The sequence below is a fragment of the Ranitomeya variabilis genome, chromosome 3, assembly GCF_051348905.1.
Source record: "Ranitomeya variabilis isolate aRanVar5 chromosome 3, aRanVar5.hap1, whole genome shotgun sequence".
NCBI classification, from domain to species: Eukaryota; Metazoa; Chordata; class Amphibia; order Anura; family Dendrobatidae; genus Ranitomeya; species Ranitomeya variabilis.
The window spans coordinates 602,506,557-602,521,952 of record NC_135234.1 but is presented as its reverse complement, the minus strand read 5'-3'; positions in this window follow the sequence as shown (position 1 = coordinate 602,521,952).

The window sequence follows — 15,396 nt, the reverse complement described above, 5'->3', positions numbered from 1 at the left end:
AGACACAGGGAGCAGCAAATATGAAAGGCAGTAAAAACCCTCTGGGCTAATTTTTGGAGACATAATGATACAACACTACAACCAGAACAGATGGTGATGCCTGTGCAGCAGGAAGTCACAAAGGTTTACACAGGCAGGCTTGAGTATGTGCCATTGATTTATAATTTTGCAAACAGTAAGCCTCTGGCAGATCCTAAAGTATGGATAATTTTTGTACAGTTTGTTAAAAACTTGCCTTAACTTCTCTATCAATCAGCAAACATGTTGATCTTTGCTGATCAAAAAACAGAAATATTTTTATGCATCTTGTAAAAAAATAGTTTTTTTTCATTTAGCAAACTGGAAACCTCTGAATATCCCCTGAACTTGGATAATTTTGTAAAGCCTTTTGTAAAAAAATCTATGTACTCTTCCATATATAAATTTTGTTTAGAAACTTCTACAAGTCATGCATGTGTGCCAGAAAAGGATAATTTTTGTACTGTTTTTACAATAGAAAATCCTAAACTAAAAAGTATTTTAGTGCGATGTGCTGTTAAACAAGCTGATGGTTACCGGCTGTTAACATCTGCTTATATGTGTGGTCACGTGTACATCCTAAGGCCTGTGCTTGCATTAAACAGTTCTAGAGTGGTTTCATATAGCAATAGTAGACCTTAAAGTGTTACACATCTTTTTTGGAGTAATTAAAGACCTAGCAGTAGTGGCAATTCATTATGAATCATTTCTTAGAGAATTCAAAGTTTGTCAAACCCAGGGAATTTAAATTTCACAATCTTTGTTTATTAATAATAAAGATAATTGCTTTAACAATTATAAGATCACAAAAATATTATTATTCCATGTTTAGAAGAACCAATAAAAAATGATATACTAAAAATGTTTTGTGCAATATGAGTGTTATTTTTGTCTTAGAAAAATGAACTTCCAGCTAACCATTAATGTGTCCCTGTAACCCGGAGCATGGAGAAATGCTCTCTGTTAGCGTGGATAAACAGCTGAAGAATGAAGGAGGGATCCAGCACAGGGGCAAACAGTAAAGTCATGAATAAGGATGCAGAGACACCTGAAATCCGTAGATTCTATTAACATGAAGATTATATCTTTAATCCTCTGTACTATATTCACCTGAATAAAGAAACTCTTTTTGCCCGTGAGCTGGATCCTTCCTTCATTCATCAGCTATTTTTGTCTTACACTGTATCTTACTTTTATAATCCTTCTCTACTGTTTCTGTGTATAGTATGGCTGCTCAAGAAAATAAATTTTTCCCCATTTATTCTCTTCGGTCAAAGTTCTAAATGATGCACCTTTGTTTTTACTCATTCAGAGACAGGAAATCCTCTTGGGCTCATTCACTAATATTTAATATTTCTTGAAAAATGGTTTAATGCTACATTAAAAAAAAATAAAAGCCATTGTTTAATGTGATACTCCAATGATAATAAATTGAAATATACTAAATAATTGATTGCAAATAATATTACAGATATGTCTTATCTTGAAAAAAGGATAAATAAAACATTAATAAGAAATCATAGATTATTTTTTTAAGTTTTATTCATTTCCAGACTTCCAGTATAAGATATGTTTACATACACAGTATCACAAGGAAACATAAATCCTACTGGCAATACATCTGGAGTGCTAACATTATCAAAGCAGCCTGTGCCATCCACAGATAACTGCACACTTCAAACAAAAATCTTGGCTCATGTTGGGCTTCTTAATCAAAGAGTAAGCTCTACTAATATTTAAAGGTATCACTTGCATAAATGCAGAAATGTTATAGCTAATATTAGGTAAAGCATGTAATCGGCTATTTATCAAAGTCTAATTGCTGCAAAACTGGGACTATAGGCACGCAAAAAGGTGCACCAGAATCCAAAGAAATAACATAAATTGCTTTCAATGGGATTACTATTAACGATGCCTGGGGTAGGGATATTTGCATTGGATCTAAGGCTTCAAGACTTTGCTAAATATCTAATTTAGTCAAATATTCACAGGTTGGCAGAAAGGAGAAATTGTGCAGCTGGCATAAAAATAATACATTATGATTTTTACAGGGCACGGAAGGCACACACCAAAGCAAAAGACATTTAGTTACAGAACAAAATATAATTTCTGTTCTATAACAACAGTTTTATCATTGCAAAGAAATATGCATTACAAATGCAAATGGGTATTTTGACAGCACATTAGCAATGTAACAATTATTCTAGTTACTTAGAGGCACTCTATCGGCACTTTGAAATCTTGGATCTTATAAACAAAAGCTCAACCAAATGCTTGTAATGGACTAGTTGTTTAAGAATTTAAAACTGTCTTGGGAATAATGAAATGCATCAATAAAACAGGATCTTCTAGACAGTGCGGTGTAATAAAAGAGCTTTAAAATGTGTCTAACAAAATAGAAAAACAAAAGAATAGAACTGGAATTTTTGCATATTACAATAAACACCAGAAATATGGATATAACTGTGAGATATGGAATTTGTTGCTTTGTGAAGGTATTTTTAAAAATGCAATGGCCTAGAAAGTCTTTATTGCTGATCCACTAAATCAATGGGGCTGCCTCATAAAGACAATAGAAGTTCATGTAGCTATTTTAGAGTGGAGGAATGTTGATATGGACTTTTGACCATAAAACAACTCCCAGGTCAAGTAATTTGGAGTGGCAGACTCAGACAGGGTTTCAGGACAGGCAGGCTGATGCAGTCAAATCCTGAAGGACACTTTAGGGCAGGGGTCCCTAACCTGTAGCTCGAGAGCCACATGTGGCTTGCAGGCCTGTGATGTGTAGCTCGCGGCTATCTGCCAGCTTGGTGCATTAGTACTAGGTGTAGCAAATAGCTATTAAGAATAGCTCTCTAGATGGTGAGTTTTGTGTGTAACATTGCACAGAAGAGCAGATCTGAATGAGGGTAAGATAGGAAATCTTGGAGTTTGGCATGCTTCCTTGGTGTTATTTCAGTGGAAAAGCTTTGACTGTCATCATACCAGTAATAAGGGGCTGTGGGTGTCACTATTGTGAGAGGGGCAGAAGCTGGATGTTGCTTGCGACCTTCGTGCATAGCTAAATATGGCTCTCAAGGTTAGAAAGGTTGGGGGACCTCTGCTTTGAGGCATCTTACTACATGCTCAAGGTCAATAATTATGGACATTGCTTTGCTTCTGAATTCACTAACATGTTTTTCAAGGATCACTTTGAACTCTCCATTTCTCAGTAGGGTTTATCATTACAGGCAAACTATTTACATGGGTTTTCCTTTCAATCTTAAAATAGATTGTTGATAATGATTAAACTCTTGTAAGTTGGAGGGGCAAGGAAATAAAAAATCTATGGACAACAGAATACGGCAGCCAATAAAATTGTTGATTTTATTGTACAAAAATAGGGAACATGTAAAGAAAACTATATAAATTTGGCATTGTCATGATCGTATCTACTGAAAAAATAATAACATGACAACTTTACCTAACAGTGAATGGTGTTCAAAAACTATTCAGAAGATTCAGAATTATATTTTTGTTCATTTTGTCTCCCAATAATAAAAAGTGATAAAAACTTGAATATATGACAAAATTGTACCAATACAAACTACAGTTTATCATTCTGAAAATAAGCCCTGCACAGCTAAGCTTACCAAAAATTGTAAAATTGATGGCTCTCAGAATATGATGACACAAAAACAAGTGATTGATTTTTACATGTGTGTATTTATTGAACATAATAATAAAATATAAATAAATTTAAAGAAATTTGTATCTCCACATCTATACTTACAGAATAAAGTTAAGGTAAAACGTAATATATACCTCCCTGTAAAGAGTTACTCACAGTTTGCTAATACATTGATTCCATTGTGAAATACAACTTTCCATAGGAAATATTAAAAATCCTTAGCCCCCTCATGTCTCATGTCCCCCATTTTCCTTCTTTTTCATGTACCAGTTGTCAGGAGAAGCTGTGAGCTATGTCGTCACACCTGTCTTTATGCAAAATGGCAGTGAGACAGCTATGTGAAGCAGATTGATTAAAATGCAAGGACTTCTCTTTATGTCCAGGAAATTTCAAAGAAAGACTATTATGCCCACAGAGAAAGAGAGACAGGAAGGTAATTATGATCCAAGTGGATCAAAAGAAGATCTCACAGCATTTACAACTAGACAGGAGAAAGCACATCTCCAAGAGAAAACAAGGAATATCGGAATTTCTATCCATCCGATATTAATGAGACGTATATTGTTGGCACTGGGATAACTAGGCAATCATACACTTATTTTCTCACAATCATAACTCCCACCAAAAGGCCCCAATCCACAAGGGCCATTTAACCACTAGCAGATAAGCCATGTTTGGTCTCTAAGTGTAGCTAAAAGCCAGAAAGAAAACATGACATTGGTCTCAAACGTCTGCGATCATCTTATGAGGAGTTATTACACAAATTGAGATTGTCTAAAATTATGAAGGGCTGAGTCCAGCCCACAACCAGGACCTTGTGAGGTCATCGTAGAGGGGTGTGTGAGTGGGACTCAGCATCTGATAAAATATTAATCCCAATTGTCACCAGTGTTCATACATAAGAGTTACATTTTCATGAATATAGGGACCCCATCCTGATGGCCAAATCGAAGTGCTCTCTTTCGGCTAAACTGAATTGTCACTGCGATCAGCATAGTAAGTTCTTCTGTTAATCCCTTTTATTTTATGTAACTGTTTAAACTGTATTGTTTTGTCCCCTTTGTAAAATCTTTTGTATATTTTTCATAAACCCTTTGGATTAAATATAAAATTTAATAGTTCTGTTCCTTCTGTTCTGTAACTTACGCACTGAAGCCATTAACTACTGTTTTTTTTATGGTGTCTAATCAACCAAAACAGATTAGTGGTGGCGGCGAATAGTCTGGGGTTGTTAGAGATAGCCATGATCGAACGGGAGTATATACACCTATTCCATGTGTTGAAATCCGGAGGTGTATATGCCATATGTTTGTGGGTAATTTTCTGACAGCCGACCTAGTGATGTGAACAGGCTGCGGCTTTTTCCATTGATGGGCAGCCAATCATGTAATTGTCCGGACAATAGGAGGCAGCAGAGAGCTGTTTGCTCTAAAGATCACAGTGAATGGTACTCGTGACCTTCCTGGCCTGTGATATCAGGGATTTGTGGTATTAAGAAAGTCCTGACAATTATTCGGGATCCCTAACACAACTAATCCTCTCAAAAAACAAGTTATAGCACCTGGAATTTCAGGTGTTGAAATGTTCATATTTTTTGAGGATTTTGTGCCCACAAAACATCGTGGAAACATGATTGTTTTTGATCACAAATATAAATCTATGAGTCTATGAAAAATTATTGATAGCATACATTGACATCTGTGTGCAATCCGAGTGCTGTCTGTTTTTACTATTTTAATCTATAGTAGATGCTTTGCAATTAAATTATTTTTTCATATCAAATAATCATGGCTTGGTAAAAACTGAAACATTGACCAAACAGTTATGAAAACCAAACTATTTATTTTGAAAAGATCACTGATTTGTGATTGAGGTCATAGCCTACAGTAGTGCTCAATATAATAGCAGCAGTGTGTTCAAAAAGTGAGCCAATCACAAAATCTTTATGCTAGTTTTTATTTCCATCCATTGGAAACATTGAACACTGTTTTCTAATTCAAAACATGAAGAGAAATGGATATCATTTTTAACTACTAAACAGAATATAACAAAACATGAGCATTGGGCTATTCTAGAAAATAGCAGTGTCTGCATTTGTCTTTACAAATGCACAATGTGTACTATTTTTTATTATGATTTAGCAGTCCTGTGAATCAGTATCCTAATATTTAGTTGTATACCCAAAGTTTTTAGAACTGTTTCACATTTTTGTTGCATAGAGTCAACCAACTTCTGGCACCTGTGAACTGTTATTCCAACCCAGGATTCTTGGACTACATCTAACAATGTTTAAGCATTTGTTGACTTTGCCTCAGAAACAGCATTTTTTATGTCACCTCACAAATGATCTATCGGACTAATGCCTGGGGAGTGGGCAGGCCACTCCATAACTCCATAACTTTGGGCAAGCCACTCTTTGACCAAGATTTAGCTTGCTTTTTGGTGTGTTTTGGGTTGTTGTGTTGTTGAAACACCCATTTCATGGGCATATCCTCTTCAGCGTAAGATAACATGACCTTTTCAAGTATTTTAATGTATACCACCTGGTCCCTGATCCCTAGTATGCGATAAATAGGTCCGGCACCATAGTAAGAGAAGCATGCCCATATCATGATGCTTGCACCACCATGCTTCAATGTCTTTAGAGTGTACTGTGGCTTTTTGGGGGTCGTCTGACGAACTATCTGCGGCCCTTGGACCGAAAAAGTACAATTTTACTTTCATCAGTCAATAAAATGCTTCTTCATTTCTCTTTAGGCCAGGTAATGTGTTCTTTGGCAACTTGTATCCCTTTCAGTACATGTCTTTTTTTTAACAGTGGGACTATGCAGAGTTTTGTTTTTGCGATGACGCCTTGATGTTCCAGAGTTGGACATCTAGAACTGGGATGCACACTATGTGCCTCACTGCTGTCTTAGGGAATACCACTCTAAAGATTGTCTACAAGCATTTTTTGATACTCCAGCCTATGGACATCCCTTTACAGGGGGAAACATCTGGCTAAATTTACTCTTGTAACATATATCTAACAAAGTGGCAACACAGTAGTCAGCACTATTTCTAACTTAATACGGGAATCATGTTGAAGATAGTGCAGTAAAAAGGCACTCCTGTATTGGACGCTTCCATGGGGTCCCAGTCCATGGTGTGTTGGTGGCGAATTAACACTCAGGGTTGCTTCCTCTGTCCCCTCCCACCAACCATGGACAACAGAGTGGAGATCATTGTCCTTTTCTTCTTCTGACTTTTGCGCGTCCATCACCTTGTCCTCCTCAATTTGTTCCTTGGCTCCTGCACCTTCATTAACAGTATGCCTGGTATCATGAGTCCTCCTCGATCACTGTAAGCCACTGTTCCATGGAACCCGCCTGTGCGACAACAGTCCAGAAATTTGAGAGATTGCTATCCCTTTCTCTGCTTCCACCTCTTCCTCTGGGACCACCACCTCCTCATGCAGACTATTCAAAGTGGGCTCCAGCATGTAAATGACCTGAAAAATGATGATGATTATGGTATTGTCAGTGCTAACCATCTTAGTAGCAATTTCAAAACTGCAGAAGGGTGCAGAGGTCCTTCACCTGTGCCCACTCTGCAAGCATGATTTTGCGTTGGTCCAGGCTATGCAAAAGGACATACTGCACCAGGGCTTGTCACTGATGCTACAGTTGCTGCAAAACATGGAGAGTAAAATTCCACTGTGTCAGAACATCGTAAATCAAATGTTTAACCGCTAGGCTGAAAGACCTCTGTAGTTATGCAAGTCGATGACCTGCAAGGTGCGATCACTGGATGTGAGCACATGGCGACTGTGATTTCTGCAGCAACAAATCCAGATTGGTATAGTAGTGTAGAAATTATAGTACCACCCGGTTGAGGGCATGAGCCATGCAAGGCACGTGTGTAAGGTTGCATTGGCGTAGGGCCACCACCAGGTTAGCACTGTTATTGCGCATGACCTTCCCTCCCTCCAGGTGTAGTGGAGACAGCCATTGCTCTAACTTGGCTTGGATACCTGTCCACAATTCTTGAGCTGTGTGAATGCGATCTCCAAGGCATATTAATTTGAACACCTCATGATTGCAGTGAGCCATTGCTGCACAGTATGGAGGTGGGAGGATTCTAGCTGCACTGTTGGAATGCATGTCAGAATAATGGAGAAGTTGAGGGCACAAGTGAAGCAACCAAGAAAAGCAGACACGCAAATGGAGCGCACACCCAGAAAAATACAAGCTGAGTAGCAACAAATACAAAAATTTTTATTTAAAACAGAGACACATACACTAGAATAAAAGCATATTAAAATTATAACAACCACACCACTAGTCCCATGGTGAATACTCATGAAAGACAGCCCAAAATACAAATAGTAATATATATATGCTATACACCACAACAATAATGGCAACCAAAAAATACCTATATATGAAAATCAATAATTAGACAGCATATATGGAAGACCTGTAAAGTGGCGAATAAAACCCCCTAAGCCCTATAAAAATGTAATGTGACTCAATAATTCAATAATACAGATGTAATAGTACAAACAAATAAAAGAGCACAGAGGATCTGGGCGTCCCCAGGTACCCCCACTATGAATAAGTAGCCTTGCTATAGAAGACGAGCCTGTGACTATCAAGGGGCCATAATAGGAAAAAAAAAAGGGAGGTAATACCAGCAAAAGGTAAATTAAATCAAAGGAAAAATATATAAATATAAAGCAGGGTGATCAGGTGGAACAAGAATATCACCCAGGCTATAGAAAAGTGCCCACAAAGGTCAGGGTATGTGGCACAATGGTAGAAAGAACACAAGGTATGAGTATAAGTCACCCGATCAGGTCATCCAGTCTGCGGTCTGGGCTGTCAGCTGTCAGAAGTCAGGAGTAAAGGAAGATGATCCCGGGATCCAGAAGGTGTGGGGAGGCCCCACGCGTATCGCTGCTGAGCGCAGCTTCGTCATATTTATATATTTTTCCTTTGATTTAATTTACCTTTTGCTGGTATTACCTCACTTTTTTTTTTTTTTTTTTCCTATTATGGCCCCTTGATAGTCACAGGCTCGTCTTCTATAGCAAGGCTACTCATTCATAGTGGGGGTATCTGGGGACGCCCAGACCCTCTGTGCTCTTTTATTTGTTTGTACTATTACATCTGTATTATTGAATTATTGAGTCACATTACATTTTTATAGAACTTAGGGGGTTTTATTCCCCACTTTACAGGTCTTCCATATATGCTGTCTATTTATTGATTTTCATATATAGGTATTTTTTGGTTGCCATTATTGTTGTGGTGTATAGCATATATATTACTATTTGTATTTTGGGCTGTCTTTCATGAGTATTCACCATGGGACTAGTGGTGTGGTTGTTATAATTTTAATATGCTTTTATTCTAGTGTATGTGTCTCTGTTTTCAATAAATTTTTTGTATTTGTTGCTACTCAGCTTGTATTTTTCTGGGTGTGCGCTCCATTTACGTGTCTGCTTTTCTTGGTTGCTCCATTATGTCCTTTTGGCTATGCATGGTGCTGCACCCCTTTATAGATCTACTATTATCATAACATTGCTGTGGTGCTCCCTATTTTTCTATAAATCCCCTGAGGGCACAAGTGAACGCCCTGGAGGAGGTGGAAGAGTCAGAAGCACTGAAGCCACCAGTGTCCCGAATTGCTCAGTCAGTTAGACGTAAAGCCCCTGCCACTGTTTGCTCATCTAGGTGTCAGTGGTGAAATGCACTCTAGCAGACATCGATTTTTTCACGGAACATAATGGCGACTTGGCAATTGGTACAGGGGGACTGCGACGACCATCAACTTTTTGAAACCATCTGTATCCACCAGGTGGAAAGGCAGCATTTCCTTGGCCAACAGATAGGATATGGTGGAGTTCAAGCTCTTATTTTTGGCATGTGTATGAGCAAATATTTTTTTTTACATGACCACAACTGTGAGACCGAGAGACCGAGGGCTGGCTGCTGTGCTGAAAGAAGGTGGAGTAAGGTCAACAAGACAAACTGCTGGAATGTGAAAGAGGTGCAAGCGTAGATGTTATAGTAAATTGAGAAAGATCTTTTGTGCAAGGTGTCAGAAAAGTAGCAGTCATATCTACTTCTATAACAGTTGACCAGCGTTCACAGACCCTGATTGCAGTGGGTAAACAATTGTAGTTTCTGCGGCTGGAGACTTGTGTGAGAAGACTTGGCATAGAGATGGAGGAGGAAGAAGCAGCAGGTATGGTTAATATGATGGCCGGTGTTTAGCAAGGCCCACTAGTCGGCATTTTAGAGTAGTAAGATTCCCAAACTAAGGCATTTTGATTGCGCATGTGCCAGTTTGTGCATGTAGCTGTCAAATCATCGAAATATTTGCCTCAACTGAGTATTGGTTTTAATTTGGCAGAGAATTTGATGACATAATCCTTTGCGGTCTCAAAAAAGGTGCAGGCTAGGCAACTCTTTCCTCCTGCAAAACTACACAGGTCGTGACCGGTGCTGGCCACAGCTAGAGTTGTGGATGAGGATGCAGTTCTTCTCATGGTTCTATTACTATGTGTCTGTGGAAGCCGCAATGTAACCTCCTCGTTTTCCTCCTATTCCACCTCCTTTGCTGAGCTACTCAGCTGTGTTTCATTCATACAAAGTGGTATCTACATCCTCATTGTCATCCTCTCTATTCTCACACTTCTCACTCCTCCTCTTCCTGCACTAACAGCATAGTACAGTCAACAAATGCTTCTGGTATCTGAGTCTCATTAGAATCACCTCCACCTATGGTGGTTAACATCCGGTGGAGAGGGTCTGGATCCCGCTCGGACCCTACTTCGTCCGTACATGGATCCAACATGAATAAATTGATGCCCATGAAATACAATATGTGAACAACAGAATGGCCCATCTGTGGTTCCCCAGAGTCGGTTGGGCATTTGGAAATTTTTGACTCTGGGAGAAACCAGGGTGATTGGGGTGCCACCTCTGAGGATTGTACTACGTATGATGTTAAGGTGGAGGAAGAGAAGGAGAGGCCCCTTGATGCAGCGCTTGCCATTCACTGGAGCACATACTCTTTCTGAGCCTCATCTACCAGGCGTACCTCAGTGTTGCTGCCAAAGAGAGCATGGAGTAGCCCGTCCAGTAACAGAAGTTGAAAAAATACTGTGCAGCAGAGTAGCCCATCTAGTGACAAATGTTACCAGTGGTATTTGGATAGGACGAGATGATGTTTGTTCAGTTGAGCTTTCGTTAACATTAACACCTAACCGACGTACATGTCGAATACCAAGCCATTTCCTCCTTCCACCACAACCTCTCTTTTTCCCACTCATGTTGTATGTTCTCTTCCCCTCTTGTAACCTGCTATTTCACAAACGTAGGCCCACACCTTTTAGTCACCTGTCACTAAATGATCAATTAGCGATGAGCAAATAGTGAAATATTCGGATTCGGGAAAATCTGCACAAATACTTTCTAATATCTGTGTATTTGTACAGAATGAGGAATCCAATGCAAGTCAATAGGAATGCTGAGTATTTTTCTGCTGTACCCAACAAACACGTCTGGGGGCATAAGAAAAAAGCTGAAATGGATGGGAAAGAGCAAAAACTAAATAGGAACAGCAGGGAGAAGATGCCTGCATGCCTTTCTGACTCACATATGGTATCTGGGAATAATGTTGTCAGACTATTGCGCCGAATTTACTGATTTATAAGAAGACCTAAAGAATCAAACCTAAATTTTTTTAAAAGGGAAAAATGCTAAGAAACATTTTTTCCTTCATAATTACATGTGCATAATGCAAAATAAAAAAAAAATAATAATACAAAAAAAATTATACCTCATCTTTAGCATATGTTCATGCGGGATGTTTTGGCTTTAGTTTCTCCTTTTACAATTGTGAGGGCTCTCACTCCTACATTTGAGAGTTCCCTCCCTCCTTCCAAATTGTTAGCTAGATAGTGGAATACATATTCCCTATCACTTTACAATGCCAGCTAAAATATAACCATTTGAATTTTGGGCTTTGCTCGCCACCACCACGTCTACCGCCATGTCATTATGTGGCCCTTGCTTGATATTTTCAGAGGACCATCAGGTGACATGAAACCTGAGGTTTGGAAGGGACCTCAGATGGCCCTATATCATACCTTTTCGGAGAGATCTCACTCCTATAATTGAGAGGTCCCTCCCTTCTTCCAAATTGTTAGCTAGATAGTGGAATACATATTCCTTATCACTTTACAATGCCAGCTAAAACATGCCCATTTGAATTTTGGGCTTCACCCACCACCACCACCATGTCCACCGCCATGTGATTATGTGGCCCACGCTTCACATTTTCCAAGGGCCATTAGGTGCTGTGAGACCTGACTTTGGAAAGGGACCTCAGGCGGCCCTGTATCATACATTTGCGAGAGCTTTCACTACTATAATTGGGAGGTCCCGCTCTCCTTCCAAATTGTTAGCTAGATAGTGGAATACATATTCTTTATCACTTTACACTGCCAGCTAAAACATGCTCATTTGAATTTTGGGCTTCGCCACCGGCACCACGTCCACCGCCATGTCATTATGCGGCCCTCTCTTCACATTTTCAGAGTCAGGAGGTGCTGACTCTCTGATTTTCTGAGAGTCAACAGCTTGGTCACTGAAGATTGCTCTAACACCAACAGTCAGCTTATGCATCATGTGACCTTTTAAAGGATGGTGGGAATGGTCACCACCTGCATCAGCTGACCCAGCAGCACTGCAGTAACATCAGCTTGCCAGCGGGGAAAAAACTGACATTAACCCCTGATGGTCCTAAATGAAAAAAAGTTTTAAACTGAGTAGAACCAGAGCTGCCACAAATCCAAAAATGGATCATGACAGTGCCATGGTTATTGATCCCCCATCCTAAAAATAGCAGCTGGCAGCCACTCAGAAAAGGCACATCTATTAGATGCGCCATTTCTGGTGCTTTGCCCGGCTCTTCTCACTTGTTCTGTAGTGGTGGCAAGTGGGGTTCGTATTTGTGGGGTTGATGTCACCTTTGAATTGCCTGGTGACATCAAACCAATGGCTTAGTAATGGAGAGGTGTCTATAAGAAACCTATCCATTACTAATCCTATAGTTATATGGTAAATAAATGCACAGCAAGAATAAAGTCTTTTATATGAAATAAAGCCAAACACATTTTCCCATTTTTATTTCAAAATAACAAACACACTTATGCTCAACTAATGCCTAATTGAACTAAATCCCTTGTTTCCTGTAAAAAAAAAACTAAATAAAAACAATATCCCTCACCTGTCTTCCATTCTGTCCCATGCTGCAATCCATGTCTGGGGATTAAGCAGTTATCAACCTGGACGGTGCCAACATGTGACTGTTCAGGCTGAGAACCACTGATGAATGGGCTGCTGCTAGTGCAGAATCAGTAACTAGCAGTGACATCATCAAGGTTACTGCCAGTTAGGGTACCGTCACACATTGAAATTTTCATCGCTGCGACGGCACGATTCGTGACGTCGCAGCGTCGTATAATCATCGCTCCAGCGTCGTAGACTGCGGTCACACGTTGCAATAACGGCGCTGGAGCGATGCCGAAGTCCCCGGGTAACCAGGGTAAACATCGGGTAACTAAGCGCAGGGCCGCGCTTAGTAACCCGATGTTTACCCTGGTTACCAGCGTAAACGTAAAAAAACAAACAGTACATACTCACCCGTCAGTGTCCTTCAGGTCCCTTGCCGTCTGCTTCCTGCTCTGAGTGCAGCCGTACAGTGAGAGCAGATCGCAGCACCGCTGCGCTCTGCTCTCACTTTCCGGCCGGCACTCAGAGCAGGAAGCAGACGGCAAGGGACCTGAAGGACACCGACGGGTGAGTATGCACGGTTTGTTTTTTTACGTTTACGCTTGTAACCAGGGTAAACATCGGGTTACTAAGCACGGCCCTGCGCTTAGTTACCCGATGTTTACCCTGGTTACAAGCGAAGACATCGCTGGATCGCTGTCACACACAACGATCCAGCGATGTCAGCGGGTGATCAAGCGACGAAAGAAAGTTCCAAACGATCTGCTACGACGTACGATTCTCAGCAGGGTGTCTGATCGCAGTAGCGTGTCAGACACAGCGATATCGTAACGATATCGCTAGAACGTCACGAATCGTAACGTCGTAGCGATAGAAATTTCAATGTGTGACGGTACCCTTACTTATAGGCTGGGTTCCCAGCAGGGCTAAAAGGCGTTGTCCTCGATGAGATCCCAGCTAGCACTGTGAGAAAGTTTCATGGTGCAGAAGTGAGTTCACAGCATTTCAAATTATCCAGAGTGAAATTCTCCCTGTGAACTGTGGTGAACTTGCCTCTGCACTGTGAGACTTTCTTTCTGTGCTATCGGGGATCTCACCAAAGTCACGGCAGTACAATTGCAGAGAGCACAGTGACTGGAGATAAACTTTATACCTTTGAGAATAAATAGTGGAAAAAAAACACATATTCAGCAGAGCCACAATTTCATGGGATTTGTAAAACGATCTTTGCCAGGGATCTTGGGTACCAACCTATAAGAAAATAGCAATGACAATGTCCGTATCCAGAGAAGAAAGCAGGGTGGCACTCACCATCCCAATAAAATGTCCTTTATTCGGATTTCACATTAAAACACAGAGGCAGGAGAGTTCTTAGTGGAGACGTAATGGATGGTCCATTATGTCTCACTAAGAACTCTCCTGCCTGAATAAAGGACATTTTATAGGGCCAGTGAGTGCCACCCTACTTTCTTCTTGGGATACGAACTTTATACCTCCGAACACAGCTGTACACTCACGCTGTCTTTTGACAGCTTGGGAACCGCGGCTGTCTGACTGGCGGTAATGATTTTACCACCGATCTGAATCTGTGCTTGCTGTGCAGGAACTGGATATTCAGGACCCCTATTCAAGTGAATTGGTCCATGTTCTGTTCCTGTACCCGAACCTGAACTTTTTGTAACTGTTCAGGTGGACCCGAACATTCAGGTGTCCACCCATCTCTATTAAGGAGTTATGATTATGACACATCGCCTGTTGTTAAGTTTTTAGCTGCTAGAAGCAAGCATATGGGATTTAGGTCCAGTCAAGAGGGAAGCAGGCGAGTGACTCAAAGGGGGTTAAATGCTCCTGTAAAGCATGACCTATTGCTTTTTCTCTGGGGAGATCATGACAACATATTGTGTGGGGATGAAACAAATATTCAAACACCACATCATTTTCTAATAAGGCCAGGAACTAACTCACATGCAGTATGGTTCCCCCATAGTCAGACAAAGGATACAAGTGTGGAGTACTCCCAATATCATAGAAACAGAGAAGAAACCAGAGTAACAATAAACCACAAAAATTAAGTGTTAAAAATAAACATGAACAAATTTTATTTATACAAAATCAATAAAGCATTATACATTTATATTGCAAGAAAATTTGACAGGTAGCAAGGAGGAACATCCAAAGCAGACAACGATGCAGCCTGTAAACTTTAGACAGAGTTAAGAGGCACCCAGTAAAAATAAGTATCAAAAATACCCACTGGCTAAATCTGCCTAAATTCTAGATGCATAAAAAGGAACAGTGCATGTGCAAAATTCTGTAAAGTGTCAAGAACAAATCCATGTCCGTGTGAATCCTATATATATCTGCGTTATAAATGCTGCATGACCTCTGCAAATTCATAAGAGGTGCAGGCTGCCACTTACC